This window comes from Bombus terrestris, chromosome 4 (assembly GCF_910591885.1).
Source record: "Bombus terrestris chromosome 4, iyBomTerr1.2, whole genome shotgun sequence".
Classification (NCBI taxonomy): domain Eukaryota; kingdom Metazoa; phylum Arthropoda; class Insecta; order Hymenoptera; family Apidae; genus Bombus; species Bombus terrestris.
Window position 1 is genome coordinate 11,177,341 of NC_063272.1, and position 14,194 is coordinate 11,191,534.

A 14,194-nucleotide genomic window follows, 5' to 3' on the forward strand; every position below is an offset into this window, starting at 1 on the left:
CACCGTGGGACACCGTGGGACACCGTGGGACACCGTGGGACACCGTGGGACACCGTGAAATGCGTGCGTTTTAGGCTTAATTAATCTTAAGATAGATACCTATGTTTAGTGCATTGTGAGCTCATTCTGTACAACGATACTTATCCATCTTGGAACGAAAAATTATACCCGCGATTTGTCGGTTCGCGATCGCTCGGTTGTTTCAAACTGTCGCGTGACGTACTCGCTCGTGCGTATTCCGGGTACGTGCGGGTCAACGTGCACTGGACAACTCTTTGGATTCGTAAGGCGGCCCAAGCACACCTCAGTCTTGGTGACTGTTCGAGGACTGCTCGACGTTCGCACCGGGTCGTGGGAGTTGTCGCGCCGTTGATGCTTGCGAATCCGTTGGGGATTCAGTCGTGGATCTGCACTCCTGTCCGATTGGTACTTCGGTACTCGGGCAGGGACCTGTAATTTAACGTCCTCCGTAATCCTGATCGGGCCCGCGGGGGTGGGCCCCACTGTTCAGTTGAGGCCTATGCCTTCGTAATCCTGTTCAGCGGCCCCTCCCCGGGTTCCACATGTTCAGTTGGAGTGTGTTAAGTTGCCGGCCTATGTGCTGGATCCACGGATGGATCACCAGCGGATCACTGGCATCATCGGTCGGCGCCATCGACCGCGACTCGTATAAGTTTCGAACGGCGAAACAGGAATCGAGTTATGGTCAATACTTGGGCTTTCCGCTAATCCTTCGGGTTATCCGGTGCACGGGGGTACGTCGCGTAAGTTTGTTAGTTCGTTCGTTAGTTTCACTTTCCTTCATTCGTTCCAAGTTAGATAAATGTGTCTTTGATACCGAATGCTGCCAATAGGGATGCCAATTATTGTACAATATTTGTACGGATCTATGTAATCGTTGTGTGGGAGATAGATGTCGCGTTATGTATGTTTTGTTCTACGTTTGTAAAGATTCATGTAAGTGCTGCGTTGGAGATATGTGTTTCGCAGTTAGGCTACGAAACAACTATTTCTTTACGCAGGCCCATGGTCAAGTAGAGTCGTAACTCGACATTCTGCCAATGGGTTGAACGTCGAGATGGATGTGTAATGTTAAATAACCCATGGGCGGGTCTCTTGCGTAGTCACCTCCTCGTGGTGAGACCTGGTAATTGGCATCGTTTTCCAAGGATTAATCAACTGATTAATTTTTGGAAAGCGATGCCAAGCTAAGAACTACGCAGCAGTCCGGTTTGTATCTCCAAATGCCGCGAAAAGAATTTTGGATGATCTAGGCTGGACTGCAACGTGGGATACCGTGGGACACCGTTGGACGACTTTGGACGACGTTGGACAACGTTGGAAGGCGTTGGACATCGTGGGCAAAGTTGGACACCGTGGGACACCGTGGGACTTCGTGGAACATCGTGGTACATCCTGGGACATCATCGGACATCCTGGGGTATCCTGGGACATCGATAATTTTTTGAAATGATTTGTGTAGTCGTTCTATACAAAATGAATTTTATGTGGTGCATGTTTACTTTTAAGATTCTATTGATTCATGTAATCGTCACGTTAGAGATATATATTATGTGATATTTTGTTACTTTCAAGATTTTAAAGATCCATGTGATCAGTCTATGCGAGATAGATGGTGCGTAATGTTTGCTGAATTTTAAGTTTTAGATTTAACCATTAATCGTAATTTTCAGCCGATATAACCAACGTCTTACCTTTAATTGATCATAATATAGGTCTTATACCTTAGTAAGGTACCTTAATAATCCTACGTACCTAAGTGAATTATTAGCGTACGCTGTGAGACGTCGCCTACCGTCGTGGGGCATCGCAGGAATATCGTGGGATGAGCGTGTTTTAGTTTTAATTAAATCTAAGATATATATATATGTCGGAGATGAAAGAACGCCGGAGCTCCTCCTTGGATTCGCGGGAACACCGCAACTCTGTAACTTAGATTAAACAAATGCCGCTCCGATTGTTCGAGATTTATGATCATGAGCTTGGGCTCGAGGCGACAATCAGTCGCCGAACGTAGCCGCGGTCAAAGGGATGAACGTTTTATCTAACAAAGGCACAGAGTAACTCTATTCCTCTCCTTAAAAGAAATAGTCGTAGCGACACGTGGCAGTAAATACTTCAATAGTTTCTATCCCGCGGCCCGCCACACGCAGATTTCGTCCTCCGAGTAAGATGATCGCCGGGTGTCGGCATGCCTTTGTGGCGTATGTTTAGCTAACGTGAGGACCCGCTATAGATCTTAAGATTTAGTCAAGCGAAGTCCGTCAAATAGACTTTGTTGCAACTACGGGAAGATAGGAGAAACCTATCCTCCACGAGCGTTGCCCCCCGTCAACAACCTCCCCTCAAGGGCGGCCAGCATCTCTTTCAAAACGCCGATATGGAGATCGACCAATTAGCAATAGCGCTAATTTCCCTCACCTTTGGAACGAAAGCTTTCTTTGACGAATCCGAGGATCTCATGTCCTTAGACCCACCCATTATAGTTTTCCTCGACGGCATCGTCGAGACGGAGAGTCACTCTCCGGTACGATCTCGACGACGATTCAAGTAACTCTCGGATACGTAGTGATTGCCCCACGCATTAACATTGAGTACAACTTAGACGCTAAAGAAGCGTAGAGTTCGTCATCCCGTTGACCGTGGATTCGTTATTGAGCCTAGGATCATTGTCATTAGCTTCTCGAGTATCAATTTATCGCGATTACTTGTCCAATTCCAACATGGTCATGTTTGCACTAGTAAATATCTCCTCTATTGCATAGTGATCACGTCTAGTGTCAATAGGAATTCGTTTACGCCCTTAACCCTAACTCTAATCGTAACGCCAACCCGACATCAGAAGTGGGATCAGTGCCGATTATAACAGTGTTAGAACTTACGACCATCGTGCGCGAGTAACCCAGTCGCTAGTGCAAAATCGAGTGTGAAACCTAACAAGTTTTCGCTACCACGTTTTAACCCTTAAAATCGCACGTTCCGACCCCGCTGCACGGGGCGCAACTGTCAACCTGATTATGAAAGAAAACCATAATTTCAATAACGAGTGGCGAGTCGACTTCTACGTACTGGAAGCATCATCGGGTAGATCAAGTCATCTGGGTGAGTCGTTTCCATTTTACTCCGATTCGGGAGCCGAGCGTTCACTAATTAAAGAGTCCGTGGCCTCGAGATTTCTGGCAAAAGAATGACTGACATATTAGTAATGCGAGGGGCAGGAAATACTTGTATTAAACATACGCCTCCCATTTGTTCATCGTGTGTATTAATGATTTTTACATCGAAGATAATTTCTCATGTCCTTGCTGATAGTTATCTAAAATATGATATCGCGATTAGTTGCGGAACTCTAAGTCTGGGTTTTGACGTAACATTACACAAAATAGCCTCGCTATGTGTAAAACAAAAATAATTAATGTCTGTAATGAAACCACTGCAAACGAGATTGTCGTTAATGAAGCTGAAACTGATGTACATGGTAATAATAAAAGTCGATCAATTTCTCTTCTCGACAAATTCAAAGATTCATTCGTTACGGATTCCCTACGTATTCGCGTAAATACAGGCTGGTTAGAAATACGATTAATTGATCCTAACATCACCGTATGAGGAAGTCCTTATAGATTTAGTGAGGAGGACCGAAGAGCGGTACGTGAGAAAATAAGCGTTTTAATTAAAGCAAAGAACATAAGGCCTAGTAATTCGCCATTCGCGAGCCCTACGTAACTCGTGAAGAGAAAAGCGGCTCAGATATATTACGAGTGGATCCCCGAGAACTAAATCAAAGTACCGTCGCGGATCGGTACCCTTTACTCCTTATTGCGGATCAAGTCGCGAGATTGCAAGAGGCGAGATATTTTATTAGCCTGGATATGGCCAGCGGGTTTCACCAAATTCCTACTTATCCTAATTCAGCGGAGTATACAGCGTTCGTTACTCCCGACAGACAATATGAGTAGATAACGATGCCGTTGAACTGAAAAAATTGCGCCGTCCGTCTTTCGGAGGGCCATTCGCAAGGCCCTAGGCAACCTCGCTCATTCGTACGTTGTTATTTATTTCGATAACGTTCTAATTATTGCCGACTCGATAGATCAAGCTTTAGGAAGATTGAACACCGTATTAGATACCCTCGTAAAAGCAGGATTCTCTGTTAACATTGCGAACTGTTCCTTTTCTAAAGACATCGGTGCTCTATTTGAGATATGTAATTCATAACGAAGAAGTTCGTCCGAACCCGGGTAAAATACACACCTTAAGCTCTTTACCTGTGCCAACAGCCGTCACACAGTCCAGGCAGTTCATAGGGTTAGCTTCGTACTTCCGAAAGTTCATCCCTAAATTCTCACAGGTGATGAAACCCCTGTATGCGCTCATCTCAAATAACAGAAATATAACTTGGACAGATAGGCACGAGAAAATAAGACAACAGGCAGTTTCCGCCCTGACCGACGCGCCGGTGTTAATGATATTCGACCCCAATTACCCGATAGAACTACATACTGACGCTAGCTCGGAGAGTTACGGGGCGATTTTGACGCATCAAGTCGAAGGTAAAGGCAAAGCAATAGAGTATTACAGCAAAAGAACTACCCTCACAGAATCTAGGTATAATTCCTACGAACTAGAGACGTTAGCAGTCGTAAACGCAGTCGAGCGTTTCCGTCACTATCTACATGGATGGGAATTTCTTGTCGTCACGGATTGCGACTCGTCGAAAGCGTCGAGTAATAAAGTACATTTAAATGACAGGGACCATCGGTGATGGGCCTACTTGCAGACTTTTGTTTTTTGACATTATGTATCTGGAAAGTAAACGGACAGCCCACGTAGATTTCTTCTCGCGAAACCCCGTAGATTTAGACCACCGTAAAATTGATAAAATTGCGGAGAAAGAAATCAATCTGGCCGAAATATCGGAATACTGGCTACTAGTCGAACAACGTCGTGATTCTCAAACCTTGGGAATCGTCAAGAAATTGCAAAACGATGAGCTCGCGGAAGACATCGCGAATACATACGAATTACGGTCCGATACTCTTTACCGTAGGATACAAAGAAAAGGCAGGACTCTCTGTTTACCTATAGTCCTAAGAGGTTTTAGATAGTCTGTTATTAACCATGTGCACCAGTCAATTATGCACTTGGGTTGGGAGAAAACGCTCGAGAGACTGTACGAGTATTACTGGTTCGAAGGGATGGCGAAGTACGTTCGCCGATTCATTGAGAACTGTCATGCTTGTCAAGTTTCGAAAGCTAGTTCAGGTAAGATACAAGCCGAACTACATCCTATACCTAAGACCAGCATACCCTGGCATACGGTCCACATGGACATAACAGGCAAGTTGAGTGGTAAAAGCGATTCAAAGGAGTACGTCATTGTTTGATCGATGTGTTCACTAAATTCGTATACCTGCATCGTACTCGTAAGATAGATTTCCGTAACACCATTAAAGCGCTTAAACCCGCTATATTTTATTCGGAAGTCCCTGCCGGATAGTAGCAGATCAGGAAAGATGTCCTAAGGGTAATGAATTTCGAGAATTCTGTGAAAGCAAACGAATTAAAGTTCACTCGATAGCGACCGATGATAGAGCCAATAGACAGGTAGAGCGTGTTATGCGTACATTGAAAATACGTTCACGACAGTAGAAACGACCGGGCGGCCGTGGCAAGACGCGATTGGGGAAATGCAGCTAGCGTTGAACTGCACCGTCAACCGCGTGACCAATTCGAGTCCTTTACAACTACTAATCGGTAGATCGGCGAGACCGTATGACCTATTGCTACCCGACAATATCGAAGAAAAAGAAGTCGATATCTCCGATGTAAGGCAGCAGGCCGTACAGAACATAGAAAGTAACGCCCAATACGACAAAGAAAGATTTGATAGGAACAAAGCTAAAGTGGTTAGGTTTAACCTCGGCGACTTCGTACTACGCAAGAACGAGGAAAGAAACCAAACCAAGCTAGAGCCGAAATTCAAGGGTCCATTTGTAATAACCGAGATTTTGGAAGGAGATAGATATATTCTAAAAACGCTAGACGGCAAACGATCGTATAAAGACAGTCACGACAGATTAAGAAAAATGCCGGACAGTCGCGTTCCCGCTGAGTTGGACGTCGGTAGTGACGGCAATAACAGTGACCACGACGACATGAGTGCCTCGATCTCGGAAGATCCTTAGCACAAAGACCGTAGCACCTTACGGAGTACGTTATGAAGCTCGGTAAAGGGGCAAGTGATGTGTTCACGCGCACCATGAGCTATAGAGTTGTGAAGCTCGGTAAAGGGGCAAGTGATGTGTTCACGCGCACCATGAGCTATAGTGTTATGAAGCTCGACTAAGGGGCAAGTGATGTGTTCACGCGCACCATGAGCTACAGTGTTACGAAGTTTGGTGCGGTCGTGCGATCTAGAAAAACGAGATCCATTGGGGTACGAAATCGAGACTGGTCCATTTTGCCGTTATGACCCGACTGATAACCCACAGGATGCAACTAGCACTTCCGATACTAATTACAACGTTACTAATTCATGTTCTCTTCTATTCCTTTTGTTGTCAAACCCCCGAACAAAACTTTGTTGTTACACTGGACCCTCAGCTTATTTAGACATTAAGTTAAATTTTAAACAATGTTAATTGTACCGAGACTAACGTTAAGAAAACTCAATATTGTAGCTACACCCGAGGACGTGTGATAGTCAGAATGGCCGTGTCGGAGATGAAAGAACGCCGGAGCTCCTCCTTGGATTCGCGGGAACACCGCAACTCTGTAACTTAGATTAAACAAATGCCGCTCCGATTGTTCGAGATTTATGATCATGAGCTTGGGCTCGAGGCGACAATCAGTCGCCGAACGTAGCCGCGGTCAAAGGGATGAACGTTTTATCTAACAAAGGCACAGAGTAACTCTATTCCTCTCCTTAAAAGAAATAGTCGTAGCGACACGTGGCAGTAAATACTTCAATAGTTTCTATCCCGCGGCCCGCCACACGCAGATTTCGTCCTCCGAGTAAGATGATCGCCGGGTGTCGGCATGCCTTTGTGGCGTATGTTTAGCTAACGTGAGGACCCGCTATAGATCTTAAGATTTAGTCAAGCGAAGTCCGTCAAATAGACTTTGTTGCAACTACGGGAAGATAGGAGAAACCTATCCTCCACGAGCGTTGCCCCCCGTCAACAACCTCCCCTCAAGGGCGGCCAGCATCTCTTTCAAAACGCCGATATGGAGATCGACCAATTAGCAATAGCGCTAATTTCCCTCACCTTTGGAACGAAAGCTTTCTTTGACGAATCCGAGGATCTCATGTCCTTAGACCCACCCATTATAGTTTTCCTCGACGGCATCGTCGAGACGGAGAGTCACTCTCCGGTACGATCTCGACGACGATTCAAGTAACTCTCGGATACGTAGTGATTGCCCCACGCATTAACATTGAGTACAACTTAGACGCTAAAGAAGCGTAGAGTTCGTCATCCCGTTGACCGTGGATTCGTTATTGAGCCTAGGATCATTGTCATTAGCTTCTCGAGTATCAATTTATCGCGATTACTTGTCCAATTCCAACATGGTCATGTTTGCACTAGTAAATATCTCCTCTATTGCATAGTGATCACGTCTAGTGTCAATAGGAATTCGTTTACGCCCTTAACCCTAACTCTAATCGTAACGCCAACCCGACATATATATATATATATATATCTGCTAGGCTAAGTCCATTGTAAGCGCTGCTTGTACAGAAGCGAAAAGTTAAGGGCTCCTTTATTTAATCCTTTTAAATATGAAACTATTAAATAGAACAATTGATTTCACAGTGTTTCTAGTTTCAGTTTTTAAACTTCGCAGCAAGTTAAAGTCCTTCATACGAAAGGTTGCCAGTATGACTGTAATTTAATGTACTTTAGTTTAAGTAAGTTTTAGTTCTGAGACTTCGATTAAGTTAATTTTAAGCCTCATTGTTGGACGGTAAAGGCGGACGAGAAACAGCGAAGGACTTAATCTTTGTTTTAAGTTTTAATTTTAAACCCTAGTCCAAGTCTTAACTTTAAGTCCAAGTTATAAACATTAATATTAGAATTAATTTTTTAAGTCTTAGTTTTAAGCCTTGTTTTTATGTTTCAAGTCAGGTCAACATTACTGTCAAGTTTTAATTAGAAGTCGCGTCGTATTTGTTTCATTCCTTAGTTTTAGTTTATTTGCGAAGATTGATGTATTTAATTGATATATTTATACAGAAGAACAAGATTTTGGTGATCATTCTGCTCTTTTTGTTGATTTTTTACTATTTTCATTGGCCGTAATTTGTTTATTTGAATTATCGGGAATGTGTGTAGCGAGTTTCTGAGACAGAGTACTTATACTTGATAATATATTTTATTTATAATTTTGTATGTACAAAACATTATGTGGTTTCAATATAAACCACAACTACATTACATCGGTGACGTCGTATGTGGTACAAAAATAATATGTATCACGTCTGTTCTCACATCTCTTTTAAACAAATTGGATTTGATTTTAAGATATAGTAATTTTTAATTTTATAGAATTATTGCAATACTGTTAAAACAATGCTACAAATAGTATACAAATTTTCTTTTTCTTTTTTTGGTAATTCATAATTAAGTCATTATTAATCAACGCAGAATCTTCACTTTAACAAATCAGATTCATGATATAATAAAAACAGCTTTGTGATAACTAGAAATTTAGTTTCGCCTTTTTTAATTAATTTACATTAACAGAATCGAAATTCTTTTAGTTCCAGTGTAAAGTAGGAATATGATTTAAGATTTCAGAATATTAATAATAGTGTAATGTAACAACATAAATTCAAGATATTACAGTTAATATCATTATCTATTTTAATTGTAATAATTATAGAAACCAACGGAGACTGATTAATCTTTTACTATTTACAAAATAAGCGGCACTAATGCTGGTCATGTAAAATATGGTCATTTGGAAACTGCTAAGTTTGTTCTTTTACTAGCTCCTAGTTCGAAACCAAAAAGTTGCCAGGATGAAAATGTGCGATGCGAAGTTTATTCTTTCAACTCGCGATATTGTTCGCAAATGCAACTTCATCTCGTTGCTCGGGCAGAACACAACATAAACGGTCTTTCATGGGAGTTAAATGAGTGCACGAGGCTCATTAGACAGTAACAGCTCATCCTCTTCCTGTTGTTTCTTGTTGTCATGTCACAATGAGAAAAAGATCATAGAACGAGCTAATGAGCGCAGGAGGAGCGAGCTAGACTCGTCTAGTTTCAGTAAACTGATTAGTTTGACAAAAGTAATTCATGGTGGGATCACGGAACGTAACACAACAAAACCAATGAAATTAATTGTTGAAGAACAGAATATGCTTAGAATTGAGTTAAGAGAATTAATAATGTACTATTGTGGAAGATCCATTGGCCACAGGCTGTGAAGAATGGGAAATTCCGAAGGACCATATATCTGAAAAATTGAAAAAGGTGTACGTGATCATCTTGGGTTATTAACAGCTGTGAAAACAAGTGTACGTTGTAAGAGTACCGAAAACACAGGTATAAAATGGGTGTCTTGGTGGGAAGAATAATCAGTAGTTGGACTCATAACTGAGTTGCGACTAGTTGCAGTTACAAGTAAGCTGCGAGTAGTTGCGGGTCAATCGTTGCTCATGAGTTGTGGAATCATAATCAGTATGAGTTGTGGAAACAATGTGATTTGTGGGATCATTGCGAGTTGTGGAGTTGTGTTGGAATTGTACCGGAGCTGTGGTGGACTTGTGTCGGAGTTGTGTCGGAGTTGTACCGGAGGTGGAGTTATGGCGGAGTTGTGGTGGAGTTGTTTTGATACAATAAAATAACAAAATTTTAAGACAAGATAATGTAAAGATTACGAAAATGTAAATTTAGTTTTAACTTGTAAACAATATAAAAGTTATAAAAATCGGTATTGTAACAAATTGTTGAACGCGTCACTTTACAATAAAAATAAAAAAATTAATTAATTTGTTTGTCTCATGGTGGAAAAGTGATAATCGGCAAACACTAAGCATCGTTAACGGTTGACCTTCTGGATTGCTGTTAGTGATACGAGCCCCGGGTATATAAGAAACAACTGACTCCGGTGAGTGCTGGGACACTCCGGTGGGACACGGTGGGACACGGTGGGACACGGTGGGACACGGTGGGACACGGTGGGACACGGTGGGACACGGTGGGACACGGTGGGACACGGTGGGACACGGTGGGACACGGTGGGACACGGTGGGACACCGTGGGACACGGTGGGACACCGTGGGACACCGTGGGACACCGTGGGACACCGTGGGACACCGTGGGACACCGTGGGACACCGTGGGACACGGTGGGACACCGTGGGACACCGTGGGACACCGTGGGACACCGTGGGACACCGTGGGACACCGTGGGACACCGTGGGACACCGTGGGACACCGTGGGACACCGTGGGACACCGTGGGACACCGTGGGACACCGTGGGACACCGTGGGACACCGTGGGACACCGTGGGACACCGTGGGACACCGTGGGACACCGTGGGACACCGTGAAATGCGTGCGTTTTAGGCTTAATTAATCTTAAGATAGATACCTATGTTTAGTGCATTGTGAGCTCATTCTGTACAACGATACTTATCCATCTTGGAACGAAAAATTATACCCGCGATTTGTCGGTTCGCGATCGCTCGGTTGTTTCAAACTGTCGCGTGACGTACTCGCTCGTGCGTATTCCGGGTACGTGCGGGTCAACGTGCACTGGACAACTCTTTGGATTCGTAAGGCGGCCCAAGCACACCTCAGTCTTGGTGACTGTTCGAGGACTGCTCGACGTTCGCACCGGGTCGTGGGAGTTGTCGCGCCGTTGATGCTTGCGAATCCGTTGGGGATTCAGTCGTGGATCTGCACTCCTGTCCGATTGGTACTTCGGTACTCGGGCAGGGACCTGTAATTTAACGTCCTCCGTAATCCTGATCGGGCCCGCGGGGGTGGGCCCCACTGTTCAGTTGAGGCCTATGCCTTCGTAATCCTGTTCAGCGGCCCCTCCCCGGGTTCCACATGTTCAGTTGGAGTGTGTTAAGTTGCCGGCCTATGTGCTGGATCCACGGATGGATCACCAGCGGATCACTGGCATCATCGGTCGGCGCCATCGACCGCGACTCGTATAAGTTTCGAACGGCGAAACAGGAATCGAGTTATGGTCAATACTTGGGCTTTCCGCTAATCCTTCGGGTTATCCGGTGCACGGGGGTACGTCGCGTAAGTTTGTTAGTTCGTTCGTTAGTTTCACTTTCCTTCATTCGTTCCAAGTTAGATAAATGTGTCTTTGATACCGAATGCTGCCAATAGGGATGCCAATTATTGTACAATATTTGTACGGATCTATGTAATCGTTGTGTGGGAGATAGATGTCGCGTTATGTATGTTTTGTTCTACGTTTGTAAAGATTCATGTAAGTGCTGCGTTGGAGATATGTGTTTCGCAGTTAGGCTACGAAACAACTATTTCTTTACGCAGGCCCATGGTCAAGTAGAGTCGTAACTCGACATTCTGCCAATGGGTTGAACGTCGAGATGGATGTGTAATGTTAAATAACCCATGGGCGGGTCTCTTGCGTAGTCACCTCCTCGTGGTGAGACCTGGTAATTGGCATCGCTTTCCAAAGATTAATCAACTGATTAATTTTTGGAAAACGATGCCAAGCTAAGAACTACGCAGCAGTCCGGTTTGTATCTCCAAATGCCGCGAAAAGAATTTTGGATGATCTAGGCTGGACTGCAACGTGGGATACCGTGGGACACCGTTGGACGACTTTGGACGACGTTGGACAACGTTGGAAGGCGTTGGACATCGTGGGCAAAGTTGGACACCGTGGGACACCGTGGGACTTCGTGGAACATCGTGGTACATCCTGGGACATCATCGGACATCCTGGGGTATCCTGGGACATCGATAATTTTTTGAAATGATTTGTGTAGTCGTTCTATACAAAATGAATTTTATGTGGTGCATGTTTACTTTTAAGATTCTATTGATTCATGTAATCGTCACGTTAGAGATATATATTATGTGATATTTTGTTACTTTCAAGATTTTAAAGATCCATGTGATCAGTCTATGCGAGATAGATGGTGCGTAATGTTTGCTGAATTTTAAGTTTTAGATTTAACCATTAATCGTAATTTTCAGCCGATATAACCAACGTCTTACCTTTAATTGATCATAATATAGGTCTTATACCTTAGTAAGGTACCTTAATAATCCTACGTACCTAAGTGAATTATTAGCGTACGCTGTGAGACGTCGCCTACCGTCGTGGGGCATCGCAGGAATATCGTGGGATGAGCGTGTTTTAGTTTTAATTAAATCTAAGATATATATATATATATATATATATATCTGCTAGGCTAAGTCCATTGTAAGCGCTGCTTGTACAGAAGCGAAAAGTTAAGGGCTCCTTTATTTAATCCTTTTAAATATGAAACTATTAAATAGAACAATTGATTTCACAGTGTTTCTAGTTTCAGTTTTTAAACTTCGCAGCAAGTTAAAGTCCTTCATACGAAAGGTTGCCAGTATGACTGTAATTTAATGTACTTTAGTTTAAGTAAGTTTTAGTTCTGAGACTTCGATTAAGTTAATTTTAAGCCTCATTGTTGGACGGTAAAGGCGGACGAGAAACAGCGAAGGACTTAATCTTTGTTTTAAGTTTTAATTTTAAACCCTAGTCCAAGTCTTAACTTTAAGTCCAAGTTATAAACATTAATATTAGAATTAATTTTTTAAGTCTTAGTTTTAAGCCTTGTTTTTATGTTTCAAGTCAGGTCAACATTACTGTCAAGTTTTAATTAGAAGTCGCGTCGTATTTGTTTCATTCCTTAGTTTTAGTTTATTTGCGAAGATTGATGTATTTAATTGATATATTTATACAGAAGAACAAGATTTTGGTGATCATTCTGCTCTTTTTGTTGATTTTTTACTATTTTCATTGGCCGTAATTTGTTTATTTGAATTATCGGGAATGTGTGTAGCGAGTTTCTGAGACAGAGTACTTATACTTGATAATATATTTTATTTATAATTTTGTATGTACAAAACATTATGTGGTTTCAATATAAACCACAACTACATTACATCGGTGACGTCGTATGTGGTACAAAAATAATATGTATCACGTCTGTTCTCACATCTCTTTTAAACAAATTGGATTTGATTTTAAGATATAGTAATTTTTAATTTTATAGAATTATTGCAATACTGTTAAAACAATGCTACAAATAGTATACAAATTTTCTTTTTCTTTTTTTGGTAATTCATAATTAAGTCATTATTAATCAACGCAGAATCTTCACTTTAACAAATCAGATTCATGATATAATAAAAACAGCTTTGTGATAACTAGAAATTTAGTTTCGCCTTTTTTAATTAATTTACATTAACAGAATCGAAATTCTTTTAGTTCCAGTGTAAAGTAGGAATATGATTTAAGATTTCAGAATATTAATAATAGTGTAATGTAACAACATAAATTCAAGATATTACAGTTAATATCATTATCTATTTTAATTGTAATAATTATAGAAACCAACGGAGACTGATTAATCTTTTACTATTTACAAAATAAGCGGCACTAATGCTGGTCATGTAAAATATGGTCATTTGGAAACTGCTAAGTTTGTTCTTTTACTAGCTCCTAGTTCGAAACCAAAAAGTTGCCAGGATGAAAATGTGCGATGCGAAGTTTATTCTTTCAACTCGCGATATTGTTCGCAAATGCAACTTCATCTCGTTGCTCGGGCAGAACACAACATAAACGGTCTTTCATGGGAGTTAAATGAGTGCACGAGGCTCATTAGACAGTAACAGCTCATCCTCTTCCTGTTGTTTCTTGTTGTCATGTCACAATGAGAAAAAGATCATAGAACGAGCTAATGAGCGCAGGAGGAGCGAGCTAGACTCGTCTAGTTTCAGTAAACTGATTAGTTTGACAAAAGTAATTCATGGTGGGATCACGGAACGTAACACAACAAAACCAATGAAATTAATTGTTGAAGAACAGAATATGCTTAGAATTGAGTTAAGAGAATTAATAATGTACTATTGTGGAAGATCCATTGGCCACAGGCTGTGAAGAATGGGAAATTCCGAAGGACCATATAT